Here is an 11,805-nt window from a genome sequence, read left to right on the forward strand (position 1 = left end):
GTAAGCAGTATATAGGTGTCATAAGGAGACTGAAAATATTCAAGATAAAATTATTAAGAAGGAAATTTACCAGGCTATTTATCAACACAAATTATTTTTGTCCTACCTAATGTCTCAGAAATCAATAATCCAGACCACATCTCTCTTTTTTTTTTTTTTTTGGAAATGAGTATATAACATTTTTTCTACCTTAATTTTGGAAAATATTTTTTATTCTATCACTTCCACACATTGACAGCTACTCCTGAGGCTGAGGCAGGAGAATGGCGTGAGCCCAGGCGGCGGACCTTGCAGTGAGCCGAGATCGCGCCACTGCACTCCAGCCTGGGGGACACTGCAAGACTGGGTCTCAGAAAAAAAAAAAAAAAAAATTCATGTAAAATAAAGAGCTAAAAAAAAAACCTCCACTGAAAATATCTACATTTAATGATATTTTAATCAATTTTTGATATGAGAGGTAGAAATCATTGCTTTAGGGGCACAAAAAAATGCTGAAAAGTAACACAACAGTAGCAAACTAAGAAAGGAGAGAAGCTGGACAAGAATTGGGGTACACCTAAATTATTTATGAATATCGTTTTCAACAATTATAGAAAAATAGTAACTAAGTTAAAGAGTCCACTTGTAATTATATCTGCATATTGTCTTAGACAATTGTGCTACTGATGTTTTGCTGTGTTGTTTAGAGTTAAGTGTGTAAGGTGTATTCATTAGACATTCACTCAGTAGTTACCTATCAAGTGCCTATTATGTACCAGGTTTTGTTTATGTAGTATACCTCAGTTAACAAAACTCAGTTACTTGACCTCTGGTTGCATATATTCTAGGAGGTAGAAACTGCACCAGAATGCTAGGGATTTTGGTCTAGGTCTTGCTGCTTATGGCACAGAAAGCCAATCACTGAGACAATGATTACTGCCATGGAAGAAAGCTTTAATAAGTTGCTGCAGCCAAGAAGATGGGAGTTCGGTCTCAAATTCATCTCCCTGACCAAGTAAATTTAGGAGTATATATAGTAGGGAAGAAATGTAACCAAGTATGAGATAACAGAAATTAGGGAGGTGTAAGTAAGAGAAGCTGATCAACAGGAAACAGGTGATTTTGGGGCAATCATAATAGGTGATCAGTCTGACATCTCATGGTCCAGGTGCAATGATCCAGTGCTTCAGCTCTTTGATGTTATCTGGGTAGCCTGATGGTTGGTTTCCTGAGAATGAAACTCAAATCAGACAATTGTAACTATCACAAGTTTTAAGACTGGTAGTATCAAATTCTTTGTTTACTCAAAGAAAGCATAAGTATCAGTTATATGGGAAAATTGGGTTTGTTTCAAAAACAGACAATGAAAAACTGATTTAATGAGTAAATTATTTGCTAAAAGGGTCCAATTATGTATGAGAAACACATAGCATAAATATAAAACACAAAAATCTGCTAAAGTGACCAGAAAGCCTGGAATGTATAGTGAGGCAGTTTGCAGAATTGTGAAGGTAAGCTATGAGCTAAGTCTTAAAGGAGTAAAATGTAACCAACAGATATATGAGGGAAGAGCATTCCAGCAGAGGGAACAGCCAAAGTGATTCCATAAAGTCGCAGTATGCCTGGCATGTTTGAGCAATCATGGTGAGTTCCTTGTTGGTGGCATGGAGTGAGCATAGAAAATAATAGGTAACTCACTAACAGCTGTTCTGATTTTGTTTCTCATACCAATATTTTAACTCCTTTTCAGTACAGTTACAGCAGATACACTGTAGCCTGATCATAGAAGTATTCTAAGACTACCATTTCTCCACATTAAATGTGTCATGTGGAAGCTTTGCTAAGAATCACTGCAGTCAAGTTTCTGTGGTGCTATTCAGATTAAACAAACCCATTCTCATTATTAAGAATTTTTGCACCATCTTTAAAATATCACTTCCTCGATACTTAAATTTCAGGTATGAAAATTGCATTTACTTACATAATGGAATTTAAGCAAACATGCTTCTCAACTTAAATAAAAACAGTGCTTCTCACTAACTGAGCTTTATTATGTATATGACCTTCACTAAATATGAGGCTTAAGTTAACTTAAGTAATGCAGTGATATCCAAATAGTTTTTAAAGTGTTTTGAGTTCATGATATTCCTGAGACCTTATTTTTCTCTAAGTGAGATGTCTTTGTTATATATTATTTAGATTAATCTTATCATTCTTTCATGCATATTTTTACATTAATTTTTTTCTTCCTAAATTTACTATATTTTAAAACCTCCAAGTACTATAGTTTATATTTATTTTGATCATTAGAATCTTAATGGTCTTCTTCTGCTAACCTGCTAAATATGACAAACTTTTAAAGATTTCAAAAATTAAACTCCATATGAAAACTACAATTCTTGCATTTTCCTCACTCTTGTGCTTTTTCTTCTTACGTGAAATATCAGTATAGATGCCAAAAAAGTAGAAAGAACATATTCTGAATTATATCTTTCAAACATCACCTTATGTTTTCTCAGCATCATTGGCTGTGTACTACTGGCAGTGGGAAATATTTTGGCAATGTTAAAGTATAATTTCATACTTGCTTTTAAATATGAGCCAAATGAGTGAACAGCTGGGAGCTCCTAGCCTTGGAGAAGCCTTTTCACAAGAGATCAAATTACCAGCATAGTCATAGCACAATCTTAGTAGCTCCTTGACTTTTGCTCTGTGGTATAGATAAAAAGATAAGCAAACAAAATATTCTAAAATAAAGAAAATTACTGTTTTCACAATTTCATAAAACAGTTTATCTATCTCATTATATATCTCAAATCTACAATTATAAAATACAATAATATACCTAAAAAGTGCATGCATCTCAGGCATGTATTCTCAGCATAAGTATTTGATAATAGTTCATGTTTTATTAAGATTTACATTGGTTTAGTGTATTGAGAATAAGATAAAGAAATTTTATACTATTAGTAAAAGAAATTATTAGAAATCGTCCAAAATGCATTTATTTTCCACCTACAACATATATCAAAATAGATTATTGAAGTTTCCTATGTAGATTATTGCTCTATCTCTATTTTTATTTCTGAATGTTTTTGATTTTCATATTTATATATTCCATTATAAACACAAAATACTTATGATTGATATCTCCATTTATTTTATTGTAACTATATTCATCTAGATTAGTTACAGTGTTCACTGACTGCTGCTTTACACTTCTTTAATGTTGTTTCCATTGGTCATTTCTGTTTTGGTCATGTTTATGAATTTTCATGTAACTTTAGAGAATGTTCTTAATGCGTAATTACATTTGTTGAAGATAGCTGAATGATTTTTGAAAGTGAAAACTATTAGTAAAAGAAATTATTAGAAATCGTCCAAAATGCATTTATTTTCCACCTACAACATATATCAAAATAGATTATTGAAGTTTCCTATGTAGATTATTGCTCTATCTCTATTTTATTTCTGAATGTTTTGATTTTCATATTTATATATTCCATTATAAACACAAAATACTTATGATTGATATCTCCATTTATTTTATTGTAACTATATTCATCTAGATTAGTTACAGTGTTCACTGACTGCTGCTTTACACTTCTTTAATGTTGTTTCCATTGGTCATTTCTGTTTTGGTCATGTTTATGAATTTTCATGTAACTTTAGAGAATGTTCTTAATGCGTAATTACATTTGTTGAAGATAGCTGAATGATTTTTGAAAGTGAAAATGTATAATACTTCCTTTCCTTGATTTTAACCTTCTCTACTTTGCTGCAGGGTAACTTCCTGCACAAACAATCCTCCCACCTCTAACTTCCACTTGACGTGCTAGGCCTATCTAATTTGGATATTCCCTAAATTTGAATTTATTGTAGAGAAAAAAGAAGAGGTTGTATGAATGACATCAAGCATTTAATAACAACATATATGCAAACAAAATAGGTGGGAAATTTCAGAGAAAAATACTGGATAGCTCACAAAACCTAGGATAAAATTTATGATGTCCATTTGTAAATATTCAAGAAAAACAATAATCTATATTACTACCTTTATGTCTTATTTATCTACCAAATCATATATATAGATAGCCCTGAATTTATTATTTAATTCATCTTTTACAGTATGTATCATTTATAAGTATTATTATATATTATTGTAAAATATCAATCTTCTCTCTCTAAAATTTAACAGTAAATTGAAGAGTATAACCCTCTTAAAGAAAAAACTTTTGCAATAAAAATACTTTGCATCTATTCCATCTTCTGCTACCAGTTTTGTCTCAAATAAATGCTTTGTAGATAGCTTGTTTGTTTTATATTGATGTTTATGTTTTCCTAAAACAACACTTTTATTATTTAAAAAAAGTAGTATATGGGTAGACTTCTGAAATGCCTGTATAAAGAGCTTGAAAAATTATTTCTAGAATAATGCAGCAAAAAAATGGTCAAAATAGTAAAATATAACCATTTTAAGTCTCTGAAAATTGACTACAGAGAATACAACTTAAAAAAAAATAGTTTATTCAAGGAAATGTCCTATTATGAGAACACACCATTGAATTTTGAGATAGGTCAGAGGCTGTTCCCATCTACCCTCAGCAACTAGTTTGGAAAGTTTATTCCGGGAGTTGCTCTAAGTTTGCATCGTTTTACCATAACTTTGACTCTGTGGTGCAGATAGTCTACTTTAGGCAAGAAGAAGAGGCCACGAGAAATGGCTGCTTCCTTTCTACTCCCTCCTGCACCCAGTTCTTGCTCTATTGTACGGAGATTCCATTCCAGGCAGAGGCCATTTCTACTACTCACACTGTGTTGAAGAAATTCTACTCATGGATTGATCTAAGGTATTTGACATTATACAGAACGAAGTATGGAAAAAATCAGTTTCTAGAAACAATTTTCAGAAATCACAGTGGCAAAAATATATATATATATTATATATATACACACACATACATACACATACATATATATGTATGTATGTATGTATGTATGTATATATATGTAGGGCAGAAAAATGGAAAAACGGCCAGAAATTTGTCAGGGAAACCCAGAATGGGATACAGCCAAAGAGGACTCTCCTAAGATTAAACTCCATCTTTTGTGGTTCTGAAGGCAATGCACATGTATAAAGCTATGGCTGTTCAGGAGACACAGAGAGGGAAATTGTGAACACTTGTCACTGGCTGATTACAGAGATTACTTTTAACTTCCCCCAAGTTGAAAACATTCCTAAGGATTCACAAAAACCTATCTCAAAGCGTCAAAGCCATATGACTTAAAGTTTAAGCCCAACCTCTGACAAATCACTGGCTGATTATAAAACTAGGCATACTGTGGCCAATTCTGCGGAAGCCAGGTCCAAATGATGAAGTTAGAGTATAAAGACCTCAAAGAAGATCTTTTGAACATGCTCAAAATACAAATTTTTTTAAAAAAACATATTTTAAAAGAATCACAAAAGAATATGACAGTTACTCATTAAATAGAGAATCTTTATAAAAAACAGAAATGTTAATATGTAAGCAAATAGAAATTTTAGAGTTTAAAAATACAGTAACTAGAAAAAAAATACTTAAAGGGGATAAAGGAGATTTGATGTGACAAAAAAAGACATAAACATTTGATGATACAACAATACAAATTATCTAATCTGAAGAACAGAAAAAAATGAACAAATAAATATATATAGAGATATGTGGGACACCATTAAGCTTACCAAGATAAATATAAAGAGTGTCAGAAGGAAAAGGAAGAAAAAAAGAATATGTTTGAAATAAATGGCCAAAAACTTACCAAATTATATTTAACACATGAATGCACAGATATAAAAGTTCAAAAAACTCCAAGTTTTGAACAAAGATATTCACACCTGGACACCCATAGTGAAACAATTAAAATACAATTACAAAAAGAAAATCTTCAGAGCAGCAAGGGAAAAAATGATTCATTATATACAAGTGAATCACTTAAAGATTAACAGCTGATATTTTATTAACAATAATGAAGGCGAGAAGGCAGTGGATGACATAGTCAAAGTCCTGCAAATAAAACAATAAACACAAAATAAAAATGAAAACAAAAGTATCTAGATTACATCTAGAAAAACAATCCCTCAAAAATGGAGGTGAATTAAAGACAGTCATGAACAACAAAGACTGAGAGATTTTACTGCTATCTGGACTAGCTTATAAGAAATACATACACACACACACATAGAGCTGTGTGTGTATATATGTATATGCATACATATATATTTGAACAGGTTAAAAGAAGTGAGAATGAAAGTACTCCAAATCCATATAAACAAATGAAGAGCATTGGTAAAAGAAATAAGGTGGGTAATTATATAATTGTATATTTTCTCCATTATTTCCTTAAGTAACTTTTAAAAAGTACGTAAAACAAGAATTATAATTTATTTTTTATTTTTATTTTTTAACAGAGACGGGGTTTCGCCGTGTTAGCCAGGATGGTCTCGATCTCCTGACCTCGTGATCCGCCCGTCTCGGCCTCCCAAAGTGCTGGGATTACAGGCTTGAGCCACGGCGCCCGGCCCAAATTATAAAATTTTATACCTTAACTTTTAAAGATGTATATACATGATAACAGGGCAATCTAAGAATGGGATAATAATGCTGTACTAGACAGAGGAAATGACTCCAGATTGTAACTCAACCTTCTCCAATGCAAGAAATAAAGAATTCAAGAAACAATAAATAAGTAGATTAATATGTATGATTATGTAAATATATTTTATATTTTATTTGTGCTTATAGAATCTGAAAGACACAGGATTATATAAAGCATGAATTTTAACATTCTAATGTTGGGTTTATACCATACCTAGATGTAATACAGATGATTCAACTTGAAGAAAGGGAGAGAAAATGTTACCATAATGGTGCAAAGTTTCTGTATTTTAATAGAATTAGATTAGCATAAATTTGAAGCAGATTCAGACAAGAGGTGTAGTGTCATCTCTAGAGCAACTACTAAGAATAAACATCAAATATGTATCAAAATGTTATAACAGTCTGCAAGCTGTTAAAAGAAGGCAGAAACAAAATCAGGGGAACAAAAAGTCAAGACTTGCCCAAAGAAAACTAATATCTAAATGGAAGATGTAAATTATACTATATCCATAATAATATGAAATAAGAATAAAGATCTCAAATCAAAGTGTTTATTATAAAAAGCTTGAAAACTAATTCAAACCAATGGAAATAAACCCAAAAAAGAACTAATAAAGATTGCAACAGAAATTAATAAATTAGAAAATACTTAAAAAATAAAACCAGAAATTGGATCTTCTTCAAGATTAAACATACAAGTCATCCACATTTAACGAGATTAGCCAAGAATAATAAAGAGAAGACATAAATTATCAATATAAGGAATAAAAGAGGGGGCAGCACTACTGACCTAACAGATATAAAAGGAGTTGGAGGAATAGTATGAAAAAAATGTATGCCCCAAATTGGTCAACTTAGATGAAGTGGACAAGCTTCTAGAAACACAAATTACCCAAATAGACCCCAGAAGAAATGGATACTCTGAAAAGGAGTATACAAAATAAAGAGATTAAATTATTAATTAGAAATCAGTCCCCCACACACATATTTTGAAATATCCAAACCCAGGTGCTTTAACTGGTAAATTCCACCAAACGTTTATGGAATAAGTAGTACACACTGTGTAAACTATGTCAAAAAGAAACGACAAGAGGATAATACTTAGTTCACTTTATAAAGCCAGTGTTGCCCAGATACAACTAGATGAAGTTGGATACAGACATCAAAAAACAAAACAAAACAAAGCAGAACAAAACATAAACGACAGACCAATATCCTTCATGATTGTAGACATACAATTTCTCAATAAAACACTAGCAAGCTAAATTCAACAACCAAAAAAAAGGAGTACATGCCATGTAGAGTAGTGTTTATGGAAGGAATAGATTGATTTAACATCCAAAAGCCCAGTTATAAAACGCAATAGTAACAAAACAATAGACACAAGACAAATTATAATCTTAATAGATACAGTGAAATTCAGTTGCAAAATGCAAAATCCATTTTAATTTAAAAAAAAGACTTTTAAAAGGATGAGTTTGCATCCTTTGTAGGGACATGGATGCAGCTGGAAACCATCATTCTTAGCAAACTATCACAAGAAGAGAAAACCAAACACCGCATGTTCTCACTCATAGGTGGGAACTGAACAATGAGATCACTTGGACTCGGGAAGGGGAACATCACGCACTGGGGCCTATCATGGGGAGGGGGGAGGAGGGAGGGATTGCATTGGGGAGTTATACATGATATAAATGATGAATTGATGGGTGCTGACGAGTTGATGGGTGCAGCACACCAACATGGCATAAGTATACATATGTAACAAACCTGCACGTTATGCACATGTACCCTAGAACTTAAAGTATAATAACAAAAAAAAAAAGACTTTTTATCTACTGAAAGTAAAGGGGAATCACCTTGATCTGATAATAAACATGTAAAAAAATACCTTATTGCTGACAATCATAATTGATGTTGAAAGACTGAATGCTTTTCCCAGAACAAGAAAAGATTCTCTCCTTTAAACACATTTGTTCAACATTCTACTGGAAATGCTAGCCAGTACAATTAGGAAATGAAAGAAAAAAATGAGAACCAAAATCAGGACAGATTAGAAAGGAAATTGTCTTTACTTGTGGACAGTATAATCTTGTATGCAGAAAAATATACATATTTACCCATTTAATAAGATTAAATGGGTAAACATGCTCACACACATACTCAAAAACTATGAACTCCACCAGTCTCAGTCAAAAGATCAAATATCAATTTTAAACAAAGCTAAGAAAATTCCAATTATAGTAGCATTAAAATAAAATATTTAGGAATTCAACCATAATTGTACAAGTATTGTATTTTGAAAACTACAAATAGTACTCAAAGAAAATGGAGGAAGAGCAAATATAAATAAACTGTAAAACTTCCATATAAAAGTATAAAGAGAATTGGTATTCTTAGGACAGCAATAATTCCTAAATTAATGTATAAATTACAAAATGATCCTTGTTCCAACTGTTGCTGATATATTCTGCAGAAGTTGGCAAACTTGTGCTAAAATAATATAAAAACCCAAAAGACCCCATAACCAAAACACTTTTAAAAAATAATAACATACTTTCTACTTTCAAATCTTAGTACAAACAGTCCCTGACTTATTATAGTTCTACTTAAAATATTTTTCACTTACAATGAATTTATTGAGATTTAACCCAGCATAAGTTGAGGGGCATCTGCACAAAGCTACAAAGTATGGTTGTGAAATAAGGAAAGACATGAAATTGTGAAACAACATTAAAATTCTAAAAGAAATTATTGCACGCATGATTGACTGATTTTTAACAAAGAGGCTAAAAGTACTCAATGAGAAAAGGATACTCTTTTAAGAGTATTATCTTAAGACAACTGTACATCCAATGCAAAAAAGAGAAATTTGTATCCTAACCTCATACTCTACAGAAAAATTAACTCACAATAAGTCATATACCTAACTGTGAGTGCTAAAATTATTAACTCTAAAATAATTGTATTTCCCTTATATTAAAATTAAATATTCTTAAATTTGGAATACATAATCAGATATAACATGAAAATGGCAAGTGATAACAGAAAAATTGATAAATTTGTCTTAATCAAAATGGAAAGCTTTTGATTTTCAAAAGATACAATCAAGAAAGTAAAAAGTCAAGGTAAAGCTGGCAGAAAATATTTATAATTATACTATAAAATATTTACATCCAAAATATATATAGAAAGAACTCTTACAATATAAGAATATAAATAGCCTCATTAAAAATTTGAAAGAATATAAATAATTATTTATTTCACTAAACTTGACATACAAATGGTCAAAGAGCACATGAAAAGGCATTAAAGTCAGTAGCAATTAGGGAAATATGAATTCAACTCTAATGAAATAGCACTTCACACCTAATAGAATGGCTATAGTTAAAACATCCGACAGTAACAAGTGTAGGCAACTATTTGCAGAACCTAAAATATATATTCATTGTTTGTGCGTATCTATTGACAGTGCTTTAAAATATTAAACATTATTAAACATAGATTTACCATACCCTTGCAATAAAAGCAATTATCTTTTTAGGTATATAAGTATATATAAATATAAATCTATATATATTCAAGACAAATGAAAATATGTATACAATCAAAGATTTATATATGGATGTTCATGACAACATTTTTGTAATACCCTGTAGATCAAAGACCAAAAATAAAAAGTCTAGAGTCATGTATTTAGGTATTTTTTTCTTAGAGTACTCACAAGTTTTATTGTTATTAATGAAAATAAAATGAGAATCATACAGAGATTCCTTAGTTTGCAAGTTCTAGAGCTGACTTAAATCTTAACTCTATTGGCAATAGGTTGGGATTTTGGGGAAAATCATGGAGAGAGTAAAATAAGAGCCCTGTTTCAGGAAAATTAACTGATAACTGCATTGATAGATCCTGTTCAGTAACATAGTAAAATGTACAACAGAGTCAAATAATGCAGAGCCTACTCTATATATTCTTTATAGTTATTCTTGAGCCTGTAGAATAAGAAATTAAACTTAACAATGGAGGACAAAAATGTTAGTGTTTATCTTAGTTCACTATTGCTGCTATAACAAAATCCCTGAGACTAATATATAAGAATATACATGTATTTCTTACAGTTTTGGAGACTGAGCAGTCTAAGATGAAGGCACCATCATTTCATACATGGTGCTGTCTATCTTGCTGCATCCTTGCATGACAAAAGACCAGAAGAGAGCAAACCCACTCCCTAAGCCTGTTTAGAAGGGTTCTAATCCCATCCATGAAGACTCTGTCTGCCCTCGTGACTTAATCATCTCCTGGCTGGGCGTGGTGGCTCACACCTTGTAATCCCAGCACTTTGGGAGGCTGAGGCAGGAGGATCACGAGTTTCAGGAGACCGAGACCATCCTGGCTAATACGGTGAAACCCCGTCTCTACTAAAATTACAAAAAAAAATTAGCTGGGCGTGGTGGCGGGCGCCTGTAGTCCCAACTACTCGGGAGACTGAAGCAGGAGAATGGCATGAACCCGGGAGGTGGAGCTTGCAGTGAGCCGAGATCGCACCACTGCACTCCAGCCTGGGCGACGGAGCAAGACTCCGTCTCAAAAAAAAAAAAAAAAAAAAAAAAAAATCATCTCTCCTAAAGACCTCATCTCTTAATACTATCACATTGGCCATTCAGTTTCAACATATAAATTTTCGGGAACACAGATCATAGCACTGTTTTATTCCAGGGAAACTAACAAAAAATATCTGATATGCATTGGATATCAGTGGTCAAAATGCTAAGGATTTTACCTCAGATTCTTTTGTTAAAAAAGAAAACACTGTTTTACAGACCCCAAATATCTAATAAAATATTGAAATGTTTATATGTCTAGTTTGGCTGTAACTTTTATTCTATATTTATTTAAAATGTCAGACTGCAAAATAAATTGCATTTCAATTATTTATCTTTATGCATATAATAATAACAGAGGCTCTTTTGGAGAGTAGAATGATACTAGAATTTATCAGAACTTCACTTACTGGAAAGAAATGACAGTAACTTGTATTTACTGTGGCTCTGTGAGTGCCATGAGAGTATGTGCAGTAAATGGCCTATGGCATGTTTTCAAACCATTACAAGCCCCAGGGTTTTCATAAATCACCAGTTAGGAAGCACTCATTCAACATTGTTATTAAAGTAATAAATATGATAAA

The sequence above is a fragment of the Rhinopithecus bieti genome, unplaced genomic scaffold (genome assembly GCF_001698545.2).
Source record: "Rhinopithecus bieti isolate Rb0 unplaced genomic scaffold, ASM169854v2 scaffold_1934, whole genome shotgun sequence".
Lineage (NCBI taxonomy): Eukaryota > Metazoa > Chordata > Mammalia > Primates > Cercopithecidae > Rhinopithecus > Rhinopithecus bieti.